At 44.9% G+C, this 13,299-nt stretch overlaps 1 long non-coding RNA gene across 1 annotated transcript; it reads right to left on the reverse strand.

The window, feature by feature from the left end:
- Nucleotides 1–10,240: 10,240 nt before the first annotated feature.
- Nucleotides 10,241–12,755, reverse strand: LOC149980083 (uncharacterized). Its single transcript, XR_016484019.1, has 2 exons — nucleotides 12,646–12,755; nucleotides 10,241–11,524 (listed from the first exon to the last, which is right to left on the reverse strand). It is a non-coding gene; the product is annotated as an uncharacterized LOC149980083 (long non-coding RNA).
- Nucleotides 12,756–13,299: the final 544 nt, after the last annotated feature.

Here is a 13,299-nt window from a genome sequence, read left to right on the forward strand (position 1 = left end):
CTATTTTTGTTTCATCAAACCAGAATACTTTTCTCCAAAAAGTACAATCTTTGTCCCCATGTGCAGTTGCAAACAGTAGTCTGGCTTTTTTTATGGCGAATTTGGAGCAGTGGCTTCTTCCTTGCTGAGCTGCCTTTCAGGTTATGTCGATATAGGCCCCAGGGTGTTTATACTTGCGTACTATTGTTTGTACAGATGAACGTGGTACCTCCAGGTGTTTAGAAATTGCTCCCAAGGATGAACCAGACTTGTGGAGGTTTACAATTTTTGCTGATTTCTTTAGATTTTTCCATGATGTCAAGCAAATATGCACTGAATTTGAAGGTAGGCCTTGAAATACATCCACAGGTACACCTCCAATTGACTCAAATTATGTCAATTCGCCTATCAGAGGTTTCTAAAGCCATGACATAATTTTCTGGAATTTTCTAAGCTGTTTAAAGGCACAGTCAACTTAGTGTATGTAAACTTCCGACCCACTGGAATTGTGATACAGTGAATTAAGTGAAGTGAAATATTCTGTCTATAAACAATTGTTGGAAAAAATACTTGTGTCATGCACAAAGTAGATGTCCTAACCAACTTGCCAGAACTATAGTTTGTTAACAAGAAATGTGTGGAGTGGTTGAAAAACGAGTTTTAATGACCCCAACCTGAGTGTATGTAAACTTCTGACATCAACTGTATCTGCTGGTCATTACCTTTCTGTCTGTCCGTCACTCCTTCTTTAGTTGAATAAGGCATATTGAATGAAGTGTCAAGTTTTTCTGTAGTTTTGCAGTCTTAAAGTGTCATTGCACTTTCAAATCAAAGTTTTCCAGATGTTTTCTGACCTCCAAGTAGTCTAATGACAGGAGGAAACCACATCCTACGATGTCATGGGAAGTGGTTCTGTTTTGACATTCCTTTTTCTTTTGAGATCTGAAAACATCTGACAAACTTTTCATTTTTGAGTGAAATGTTCCTTAGTGAAAAACTTTTGTGTCTGGTGTGAAAATGCTCTTTGCTGCTATAAGAACATAACCTTAAGAACAACTCTTTGGCTTAGTCCAAATTCTTTTAATGATGGTAAATTATGAGAAACGTCCAATCCTGGCTGTATTTGATTGCGATTTGTTTGCGCGCTTCTTGAAATGGTGTCTGCAAAACTCTCATTTACAGCGTAACCACAAAACCTTTCCTCCAGCTAGTTGTCGAAGGAAGTTACGATAAGGGGTAAAAAAAATTATAAAGTTATTGCGAATAAGCACATTAAAGAGCACGAAAACTGATATTTTCCCTTCTATAAATGGTATGTTGTGTATCTGCTGATCAAATTACCTTTGTCTGTCCAATGTTCCCCAAGCATTTTTGACATTTTATTTAACTAGGCAGGTCAATTAAGAACAAATTCTTATTTACAAGGAAGGCCTAGTAGGCCTCCCCTAACCCGGACAATGCTGGGCCAATTGTGCGCCGCCCTAAGGGACTCCCGATCACGGCCGGTTATGATACAGCCCGGGATCAAACCATTGTCTGCTGTGAGATGCAGTGCCTTAGACCGCTGCACCACTCGGGAGCCTGTAGTTGAATTAGGTATGTTGAATGAAATGTCAATTTAAGAATTATTGTCTCCATACATTTGCAGTCTTTAAGTGGAAGACTATTTGTGTCTAGTGTGATGCTACGATACTCTTTGGTAGAAGATCATTTCACATAAGGCTTTGCCAAAATGCAGTGCACCATGTAGGGAATAGGGTGTCATTTGGGATGCACACGATAACTTTCAGCACAATTCTTAATCCACGCATTCATCGAAATTCAAGGCCTCTACCTTTATAATGCTGGTAAATTATGATAAACTTCCTGGCTGTTTGAAATAGTGTCTGTAAAACTCTTGTTTACCTTAATCCCATGACCTTGCCTTCAGCTAGTAGTCAAAGGATATTACGATAAGGGGTCAATCCTCTATGGAGTTTGTAAACATAAATACACTTCCCACCTACAGGATGCTTGGCTGCTCCCGCTGAGGGGAATGCAAAATTAAGCAAGATGGCTTAGCGAGAACACCTGCCGAGTTGGGCAAGGGAAGGAGCTGAGGAAGAAGTAGCCCTGGGGTGCTCTGTAACACCCATCCAAATTTCATTAGAGACCAAAGGGACCTTCATTGACTTGAATTAGTTTTTCAGGACTTGTGCCAGTGTAGAATTTAGTAGACTATGGTTGCGTCCCAAATTGCACCCTACTCCCTACATAGTATACTACTTTTGATCAGAGCTCTATGCAAGCTACCAGAGTGGGTAGCTGTAGGATAGCAGTACAATTTTCCATTGGATACCATCGTTATATCCCTAGAATTTCTGGTGGAATGTGTTTTTCCATGTGTTGTTTTTGAAGTCATTAAAGCAGAGATCCACAATAGGTACAACAGAAACTACTGGCCGCCAGTGGTGTAAAGTACTTAAGTAAAAATACTTGAAAGTACTACTTAAGTCATTTTTTTGGGGATCTGTACTTTACTTTACTCTTAATTTGTAAATGATGTCTGAGTGTTGGAGTGTGCCCCTGGCTACCCGTAAATTGCTTAATATAAGGAACGTGAAATGATTTATACTTTTTGATACTTAAGAATATTTCAAACCAAATACTATTACACTTTTACTCAAGTAGTATTTTACTGGTTGACTTTCACTTTTACGTGAGTCCTTTTCTAGTAAGGTATATTTACTTTTACTCAAGTATGACAACTGGGTACTTTTTCCAACACTGTTGTCTGCCCCAGGAGCATTTGTTATTGTTTTTGTTTTGAGGAAATGAGCATCCAGCATGATTTTGAAGCTGTTCAGGATACGGAAGTCCTGCCAAAGCGTCATCTTAGTTTAATGAGACCCAAACTAGGATCAGCAGCAGCATAGCAAGTCCTCAATTTCCCCCTCAACCTCCCGCCATGCAAATCAACCATGTTTCTTTCACTTTCATATCCGCCTCACAAACACAAACGAGAGCCTAACGATTCACAGGGTCACTGAGGAACACCAAAACAATCATTGGATGTTGGTGTTTGATTAGTTACACACACACACGCACACACACACACACACACACACACACACACACACACACACACACACACACACATACTAGAGTAACACAAAGAGTGCATAGCCAGGGGCCATGCTCCACAACTTGAAAACACACACACACACACACACTCCTATGATCCTTCCTGGCTTATGCTGTCACTGCTACCCTGTTGGCTGGAGCCACAGGCTCTTTAGCTATGTCTCAATGGGGCCTGGCACTAGATGGAGACATTCATCTAAAGACTGAGATAGGGAGAAGGAGTGAGAAGAGAAAAGAGTGCATAAACAGTATGACAAGGCGCAAACCTGTCAATTTGGCTGTCTGCATCGAGAGACTGGTTCCTGCTTTTGTAGCTGTCTCCCTTGTAATCAAATCAAAAAATTAAATCAAATTTGATTGACCACCTTTACTCCACACACAGAAATGCATACAAAGCTCTCCTTAGCCATCCATTTTTCAAATCTGACCATAAATCTATCCTCCTCATTCCTGCTAATAAGCAAAAATTAAAGCAGGAGGCACCAGTAACTCGGTCCATTAAAAAAAGTGGTCAGATGAAGCAGATGCTAACCTACAGGACTGTTTGCTAGCAGAGACTGGAATATGTTCCGGGAGTCTTCTGATGGCATGGAGTAGTACACCACATAGGTCACTGGCTTCATCAATAAATGCTTTGATGACGTCATCCCCACAGTGACTGCATGTACATACCCCAACCAGAAGTAATGTATTACAGGTAACATTCGCACTGAGCTAAAGTGTAGAGCTGCCACTTTCAAGGAGGGGGACTCTAACCCGGAAGCTTACAAGACATCTCGCTATGCTCTCCGACGAACCATCAAACAGACAAAGCATCAATAACAGGACTAAGATCCAATCGTACTACACCGGCTCGGATGCTCTTCGGATGTGGCAGGGCTTGCAAACCATTACAGACTACAAAGGGAAGCACAGCCAAGAGCTGCCCAGAGACACGAGCATACCAGATGAGCTAAATGACTTCTATGCTCGCTTCGAGGCAAGTAACACTGAAACATGCATGAGAGCATCAGCTGTTCCGGACGACTGTGTGATCACGCACTCCGCAGCCTATGTAAGTAAGACCTTTAATCAGGTCAACATTCACAAGACTGATTACCAGGATGTGTACTCCGAGTATGCGCTGACCGACAGGCAAGTGTCTTCAATGACATTTTCAACCTCTCCTTGTCTGAGTCTGTAAAACCGACATGTTTCAAGCAGACCACCATAGTGCCTTTGCCCAAGAACTTTAAGTTAACCTGCCTAAATGACTTCCAACCTGTAGCACTCACATCTGTAGCCATGAAATAATTTGAAAGGCTGGTCATGGCTCACATCAACACCATTATCCCAGAAACCCTAGATCCACTCCAATTTGCATACCGCCCAACAGATCCACAGATGATGCAATCTCTATTGCACTCCACACTGCCCTTTCACACCTGGACAAAGGAACACATATGTGAGAATGCCATTCATTGACTACAGCTCAGCATTCAACACAATAATTCCCTCAAAGTTCAGCACTAAGCTAAGGACCCTGGGACTAAACCCCTCCTTTTGCAACTGGATCCTGGACTTCCTGATGGGCCACCACCAGTTGGTAAGGGTAGGTAACAACACATCTGCCAACCTGATCCTCAACACAGGGGCCTCTCCAACACCATCATTAAGTTTGCCGATGACACAACAGTGGTAGGCCTGATCACCGACAATGATGAGACATCTTATAGGAAGTAGGTCAGAGATCTGACCGTGTGGTGCAAGGACAGCAACCTCTCCCTCAATGTGATCAAGACAAAGGAGATGATTGTGGACTACAGGAAACAGAGGACCGAGCACGCCCCCATTCTCATTGGCGGGGCTGTAGTGGAGCAGGTTGAGAGTTTCAAGTTCCTTGGTGTCCACATCACCAACAAACTAACATGGTCGAAGCACACCAAGATAGGCGTGAAGAGGGCATGACAATACATATTCCCCATCAGGAGACTGAAAAGATTTGGTGTGGGTCCTCAGATCCTCAAAAGGTTTTACAGCTGCACCATCGATAGCATCCTGACAGGTTGCATCACTGCCTGGTTTGGCAATTGCTCGGCCTCCGACCGCAATGCACTACAGATGGTAGTGCGGACGGCCCAGTACATCACCGGGGCCAAGCTTCCTGCCATCCATGACCTCTATACCAGGAGGTGTCAGAGGAAGGCCCTACAAATTATCAGAGACTCCAGCCACCCTAGTCATAGACTGTTCTCTCTGCTACCGCACGGCAAGCGGTACCAGAGCACCAAGTCTAGGTCTAAGGGGCTTCTAAACAGCTTCTACCCCCAAGGAATAAAACTCCTGAACATCTAATCAAATGGCTACCCAGACTATTTGCATTGCCCCCCTTCTATGCTGCTTCAACTCTCTGTTATTATCTATGCATAGTCACTTTAATAACTCTACCTACATGTACATATGTGCCCCCGCACACTGACTCTGTAATGGTACCCCCTGTATATATCCTCACTATTGTTATTTACTGGTGCACTTTAATTATTTTTTGTCTCTTAATTTGTTGGGGTATTTTCTTAAAACTGCATATTTGGTTAAGGGCTTATTAGTAAGCATTTCACTGTAAGGTCTACACTTGCTGTATTCGGCGCATGTGATAAGTAACATTTGATTTGATTTCAATTAACAGGTGTGCCTTGTTCATTTGTGGAATTTCTTTCCTTCTTAATGCGTTTGAGCCAATCAGTTGTGTTGTGACAATGTAGGGCGGTATACAGAAGATAGACCTATTTGGTAAACGACCAAGTCGATATTATGGCAAGAGCAGCTCAAATAAGCAAAGAGAAACAACAGTCAATCATTACTTTAAGACATGAAGGTCAGTCAATCTGGAAAATGTCAAGAACATTGAAAGTTCCTTCAAGTGCAGCCACAACCATTAAGCACTATGATGAAACTGGCTCTCATGAGTATCGCCACAGGACTGGAACACCCAGAGTTACCTCTGTTGCAGAGGATACGTTAATTAGAGTTAACTGCACCTCAGATTGCAGCCCAAATAAATGCTTCACAGATTTCAAGTAACAGTCACATCTCAACGTCAACTGTTCAATCAAGTGTACTTATAAAGCCCTTTTTACATCAGCCGATGTCACAAAGTGCTATACAGAAACGCAGCCTAAAACCCCAAACATCAAGCAATGCAGATATAGAAGCACGGGGGATAGGAAAAACTCCCTAGAAAGGCAGGAACCTAGGAAGAAACCTAGAGAGGAACAAGGCTCTGACGGTTGGCTAGTCCTCTTCTGGCTGTGCCTAGTGGAGATTATAACAGTACGGGGCCAAGATGTTCAAACGTTCACAGATGACCAGCAGGGTCAAATAATAACAATCACAGTGGTTGTAGAGGGTGCAACAGATCAGCAATTTAGGAGTAAATATCAGTTGGCTTTTCATAGCCGATCATTCAGCGTTAGAGACAGCAGGTGCGGTTGAGAGAGAGTTGAAAACAGCAGGTCCGGGACAAGGTAGCACGTCCGGTGAACAGTTCAGGGTTCCATAGCCGCAGGCAGAACAGTTGAAACTGGAGCAGCAGCATGACCAGGTGGACTGGGTACAGCAAGGAGTCATCAGGCCAGGTAGTCAGTCCTAAGGCATGGTCCTAGGGTTCAGGTCCTTAGAGAGAAATAGAGGGAGAGAGAGAGAAAGAGAGAGAATTATTGGGAGCATACTTAAATTCACACAGGACACCGGGGCGTCAGGTAGCCTAGTGGTTAAAGCATTGGTCCAGTAACTGAAAGGTTGTTGGATTGAATCCCCAAGCTGACAATGTAAAACTGTGTCACTCTGCCCCTGGACAAGGCAGTTAACCCACTGTTCCCCGGTAGGCCGTCATTGTAAATTAGAATTTGTTCTTAACCGACTTGCCTCGTTAAATAAAGGTTCAATTAATAATAATAAAAAAATAAGACAGGAGATATACACCTGACACACACTATTGCATCATAAATACTGGAGGCTGAGATAGGATGGGTCGGGAGACACTGCGGCCCTGTCCGACAATACCCCCAGACAGGGCCAAACAGGCAGGATATAACCCCACCCACTTTGCCAAAGTACAGCCCCCACACCACTAGAGGGATATCTTCAACCACCAACCTACTACCCTGAGACAAGGCCGAGTATAGCCCACGAAGATCTCGCCCACGGCACGAACCCGAGGGAGGGCTCCAACCTGGACAGGAAAATCATGTCAGTGACTCATCCCACTCAAGTGACGCACCCCTCCTAGGGACAGCATGGAAGAGCACCAGTAAGCCAGTGACTCAGCCCCCGTAATAGGGTTAGAGGCAGAGAATCCCACTGGAGAGAGGGGAAATGGCCAGGCAGAAACAGCAAGGCAGGTTCGTCATTGTATTGTTAATCTCAGTGCTATAATGGTGTCTAAAACCAGACTGAAGCATTTTGTATACATTGTTTGATTTCAGGAAGGAGGTGAGTTGCTGCACAACAGCTTTTTCTAAAATGTTTAAGAGGAATGGGAGATTCGATATAGGCTGATAGTTTTCATATTTTCTGGGTGAAGGCTTTTTCAAGAGAGGCTTTATTACTGCCACTTTTAGCGAGTTTGGCACACATCTGGTGGATAGGTAGCCATTTATTATGTTCAACATAGGAGGGCCAAGCACAGGAAGCAGCTCTTTCAGTAGTTTAGTTGGAATAGGGTCCAGTATGCAGCTTGAATGTTTAGAGGCCAAGTGCTCAGCATATGTGGGAACTCCTTCAAGACTGTTGGAAAAACATTCCTCATGAAGGTGTTTGAGAGAATAGACCATTTCAAATTGTCAGTGATGTGTACGCCAAGGAACTTGTAGCTTTTCCACTGCGGCTCCCTCTGCTGTCTCCTGAAGTCCACGATCAGCTCCTTCATTTTGTTGACGTTGAGGGGGAGGTGGCACCACCGCTGTAAACGGCACTGCCAGTCTGCCAGCGATTGACTGTCACCAAATCTCAGAGACCCATGAATGTAGCTTGGCTACGCAGTGTCTCGGGTGTGACGGTAGACTGTACTCCCTCGTCGTGACTGTTTGAATTACACCCACACCTCCCACCAAACACATAAAGCCTGTTATTTTCCAACTGCGGCATTCAGCAGCGGTACCAGCTTCGTTTGAAGTTCCGCCTTTTGTATCCTCATTAAACATTCTGCTGTGTTGTCACTGTCTGGTTAGTTAGGCTGCTGTGGTGGATGTTGCCTAGCAACCCTGGAACATCCCCCTTCTCCCCCTCCCCCAAACTCACATTCACCTCCTAGAATATTTAGCAACGTTGAGATAATCAAAATTAGACGTGCAAGGTAAATATGCCATTAACATTCAAGGTCCCTAATAACCATGATAAAAGAATTGGGAAGAAAAAACAGTTGGAGAGAATCAATGTCATCAAATTGGTGTACTTTATATGCACGACTACGCTCTTTTGCCCACTCACTTTCACCCTAGCTTCATGCTATGCATGTTTGGATAATCTGTACATGTCAGTGTCCGTGGCTCCTGACATGCTGGGATCAAATGTCTAGTTAAATACCTGTGCTTGTCTTCCCCTTTCATGATCATACAAAAGACTGGATGACTATCTGGTAAACTGAAGGATGGAAATACCATGCTGATTTGACACACACCCACCACACAAACACACCTTGTCAGCTGAGGACAGAGGCTCCACCCGAAACAGGAGATGTAGAAAAAGGAGGAGATAGAGGAGGAATGAGAGAGTGGGTGGAGGAGAGACAGGGGAAAGAGGGAAAAAGAGGGCAAGCCACAGCGCTCTCCGCTCTCTCTTCCCCTCCTCTCCTCTCCTCTCCCCTACCCCCCAACCCATCTCCCTCCTCTCTGCCAGGACTGACACCTGCTGGCTGGTCCCCAGTGATACGGCCTAATAAAGCTTGACAGCCCGGCAGGGCCGACCCGGGAGAGTGTTTCAATAAAGCAATCCACCAGGCTCCCTTATTTACTGACCATCGACAACCAGATTAAACCGTAGCGTGGGTTTTGTCCTTCCTCCCGCCCCTCCTGCCACGGCTTTAAGGTTAATTACCAGAACCAGACAGTCGAGCATTTATAGAGAAGTAGACCCCCACCTCATTCTGGTGCTGGAGTTGTGTTTTCTTCACCTGAGTGACCTAAGACTGAGGAAGTAATGAAGTGAACAGTTGAGAGAAACTACAGTAGGAATAGTGTAAATGGTGAAACGTTTATAGAACTGTCTGTGAACTTGGGGGTGAGAAGTCGATGCTTCTATCAAATACATATATATGACTGAATTCTTTAATGTCAAATTATCAAGATTGGCTTCTTTTACATTTTATAAAAGTACAGACTCAAAGTGATTTAACATACATTGCAGTTGGAGAAATAGGGGAAAGTTATGCTTCTTAAAAATGTGATAAACTTATTATCCCACTTTGGAGAAAAGAAGGAGTAAAATGCCCTTGAATGATTTTCACACTTTCTAGAGAACTCTTCTTTATTTACGCGCATTGTTCACACCCTCTTAAGCCTTAGCCCCACCCATCTCTTTAAGAATTCACTTGTAAATGGCTGAATCAGCATGGGATTGTCCTCCAGAAAGTAGTCTCGCTATTATCCCAGCCCAGTGTCAGAGATTATTGTGAAATAGACACATATTGCTTATTGGAAAGTCATGACAGGCACATGAAAAAGTAAAAAAAAATGGTGTGCTGTACACCATTTTGTATACAGTGCATTTCAATCACTGGCAACTTTAGAGTTACCTACTTTGCAACTACTTACTACCTTTTAGCTATTTTGCAGCTATTTAGCATGTTAGCTAACCCTTTCTCTAACCTTAACCCTTTAACTAAACATAACCCTAACCCCTAACCTTAACCGCTAGCCTAGCTACCATTAGCCACCTAGCTAGCCTAGCTAATGTTCAAGTAATTTCAAGTAAAAAAAATACATACAAAAAATATATATTTTGAACGGCCCTACTGTGAAGTGGTTGTAAGACCACTGTAAATGATGCAACATTTATAGATCTGTCTGTAAACTTGAGTGTGGAGTGTGATAGACTTAGTGGCAGACCACAGGGTTTGATGAAGACGTTTACACAAGTCAGACACAGACACAAGTGTGATACCTCAGTTTCAAGGATGTTTATTTAAAACAATAAAGAAAAATAAAAGAAACCGTTCTCCTCCAGGAGACCAGGGTAACTGCCTTCTGGGTTCCCGGGGAATGCTGTCTCCTCTGGGGTAGAACACCGAGCCCCTTGGTTCTAGCAGAGGGTCGGAGGACTGGTCCATCAGGCGCTGGAACGTGGGTGAGGCTCAATGGAGAACGAACAGGAGGACCCGGTATTGGTATAAACCGGGAAAAGGCTGCGAAAGGTACCTGCCAATATCCCTTGGTCAGGTCCAGGGTGCTGATGTACCGGGCCTTTCCCAACTGGTCGATGAGCTCGTCCACCCTCAGAATGGGGTAGGCGTCGAACAAACTGATGTCGTTCACCCCCCGGAAGTCATTGCAGAAATGGCTGCACCCTGCACTGTGGAAAACCTAGATTACTCCCATCCTCAGCATAGCCTCCACCTCATGCTTCACGGCTGTCCTCACATTCCATCTCTTTAATAGGTTCACATGGTAAATCTGTTGGTGTCTTCCCGGCTGCCGTTTGTGGTAATTTACAAGTCCCAGCTTCTCTGTCACCTCATGTTGCCAGGAACTTACTTTATGCGGTATTGGTATTAAAACTAGCACCTTGTCTCCCACATGGAACTCTTGGAGCTGGGTACCCCAATTGTAGACCTTGGCTTGGGTACGCTGGGCCTTATCCATATGTTCTTTTACCACTGGCCATATGGCTGTCATCCGCTCCCTCATTGTCTCTACGTGTTCCACCACGCTGGGTAAGGGTGTTGGCTGGGCTTCCCACACCACCTTGGCGAGATCCAGTAGGCCGCGTGGTCTCCTCCCGTAGAGTAGTTCTAAAGGGGAAAACCCAGTGGAGGCCTAGGCCACTTCTCGGATCAAGAACATTAGGTGGGGTAGAATCTGGTCCCAGTTCATTCTGTCCTGCTCAATACCTTTGTTTGAGCGTCTTATTGAACCATTTGACGAGCTCATCCATCTGCAGGTGAAAGACAGAGGTCCGGATCTGCTTTATCTGTAGGAGAGCACACACATCTTTCATTAGTCGGGACGTGAACTCGGTACCTCGGTCGGTCAGGATCTCATTCGAAATGTCCACCCGGCTGAAGAGGGGGAACAGCTCCCGGGCGATTCCCTTGGAGACTGCCGCCCATGGTAGAATCTGGTCCCAGTTCATTCTGTCCTGCTCAATAACTTTGTTTGAGCGTCTTATTGAACCATTTGACGAGCTCATCCATCTGCAGGTGAAAGACAGAGGTCCGGATCTGCTTTATCTGTAGGAGAGCACACAAATCTTTCATTAGTCGGGACATGAACTCGGTACGTCGGTCGGTCAGGATCTCATTCGAAATGCCCAACCAGCTGAAGAGTTGGAACAGCTCCCGGGCGATTCCCTTGGAGACTGCCACCCATAGTGGAATGGCCTCGAGATATCGGGTGGCATAATCTACTATAACCAGGACTTACCGGTGTTCTTGGGACATTTTTTTACCAAGGGCCCCACTATGTCCATGGGTTCAAACGGCAATCCGATGATCGGTAGGGGAACCAGCTTGTTCAGGACGTGTGCTTCTGGGGCCGTGATTTCACACTCATGGCAGCTGTGGCAATAGTATTCCACAGCTCGCCTCATCCCGGGCCAGTGTAACCAGGCGGTGATTCGTTCCTGAGTCTTCTCCATTCCCAGGTGCGCCCCCAACAAATTGGTGTGGGCCAGCTGTAGAACGGTTCCGACATACCGGTGGGGCAGCAACAGCACCGCTCAAAGTTCCCCCTGTTCATGCAACACCTGATACCTTGATTTGGAAATGGGGGTATCGCCAGTCACTAACCTCTAGAAGAAGCTGGCCATCCACTGCTATTACTTGGGCAGTGACGGCTTTAAGTTCGGATCATCCCACTGGGCAGTCCTGAACTGTCCCCTCACGAGGCTCAGGGCAGGTGTCTCGGCAGGTCCCTCAAAATCAAGGAGGGGGAGCATAGGCTCTTCCTCCGGTTGTTCACCAAGTGAGGTAGGTCTGAATGTCGTCATCCTCCGTTAGCTTGATTAAAAACTGATTGGGATGCAATTCAGTCTGCTTTTCTCCTTGAAAATTCCTGACTTCCTCATACAGGCGGACATTCTGTAGACGCTGTTCTTCCAGCGTTCGTTCCTGAATGTCCTGTTGCGCTTGTTGGGCCTGAACTAACTGAGCTATCATTTCATCCATGCTGATACTGTGTAAATGTCAACCCTATTCTGACCACGTTGTCAGATTTGCCCTCATTTTATACCAATTTCTACCACTTGTGGCAGACCAGGGGTTTGATCAAGACGTTTACACAGATCAGACACAAGTCTGATATCTAAGTTTCAAGGGTGTTTATTTAAAACAATAAACAAAAAAATTGAGACCTCTTCCGGGTTACCGCCTTCTGGGTTCTGGGGAATGCTGTCTCCTCTGAAGTAGAACACCGAGCCCCTGGGTTCTAGCAGACCATGAGGACGTCTATCCGGTAGCAACCTCTCACTACCTCCAACCCTCCCGTGTTCTGCCTTCCTGGCAGCTTTATGGGCCCCGTACGGCTGGTGAGCAATCAGCCCCTTGATTACTCACCAGCGTCAATCAGACACAATTAGTCCTAGCCGGAGGACCCCTTTGAGACCTGGCACGTCCAGCATCGGGAGTCACTGCCGCGTGATGTAGACTCTGTCACCAAGCCTCAACGAGTCTCCAACTTGGTGGCTTGTCAGCGATATATACAGCTTATATATTTCTATCAAAGACATTTAGTCTGACCTATAAAGAAGGATGGTTTCTGCTTTTCAGTGTGTAAATGGTTTTAGAAATGTCCACAAAATGTGTGGGTGTATTCGTGTGGACATGTATGCTGTACATGTGCTGTATGTAGCCAGTGGTGTAAAGTACTTGAGTAAAAAATACTTTAAATCACTACTTAAGTAGTTTTACTTTTGCTTCACTACATTCCTAAAGAAAACAACGTACTTTTTACCCCACACATTTTCCCTGACACCCAAAAGTACTTGTTACATTTTGACAGGAAAATT

Source organism: Oncorhynchus mykiss, chromosome 10, assembly GCF_057628025.1.
Source record: "Oncorhynchus mykiss isolate SJ-2025 chromosome 10, ASM5762802v1, whole genome shotgun sequence".
NCBI lineage: Eukaryota > Metazoa > Chordata > Actinopteri > Salmoniformes > Salmonidae > Oncorhynchus > Oncorhynchus mykiss.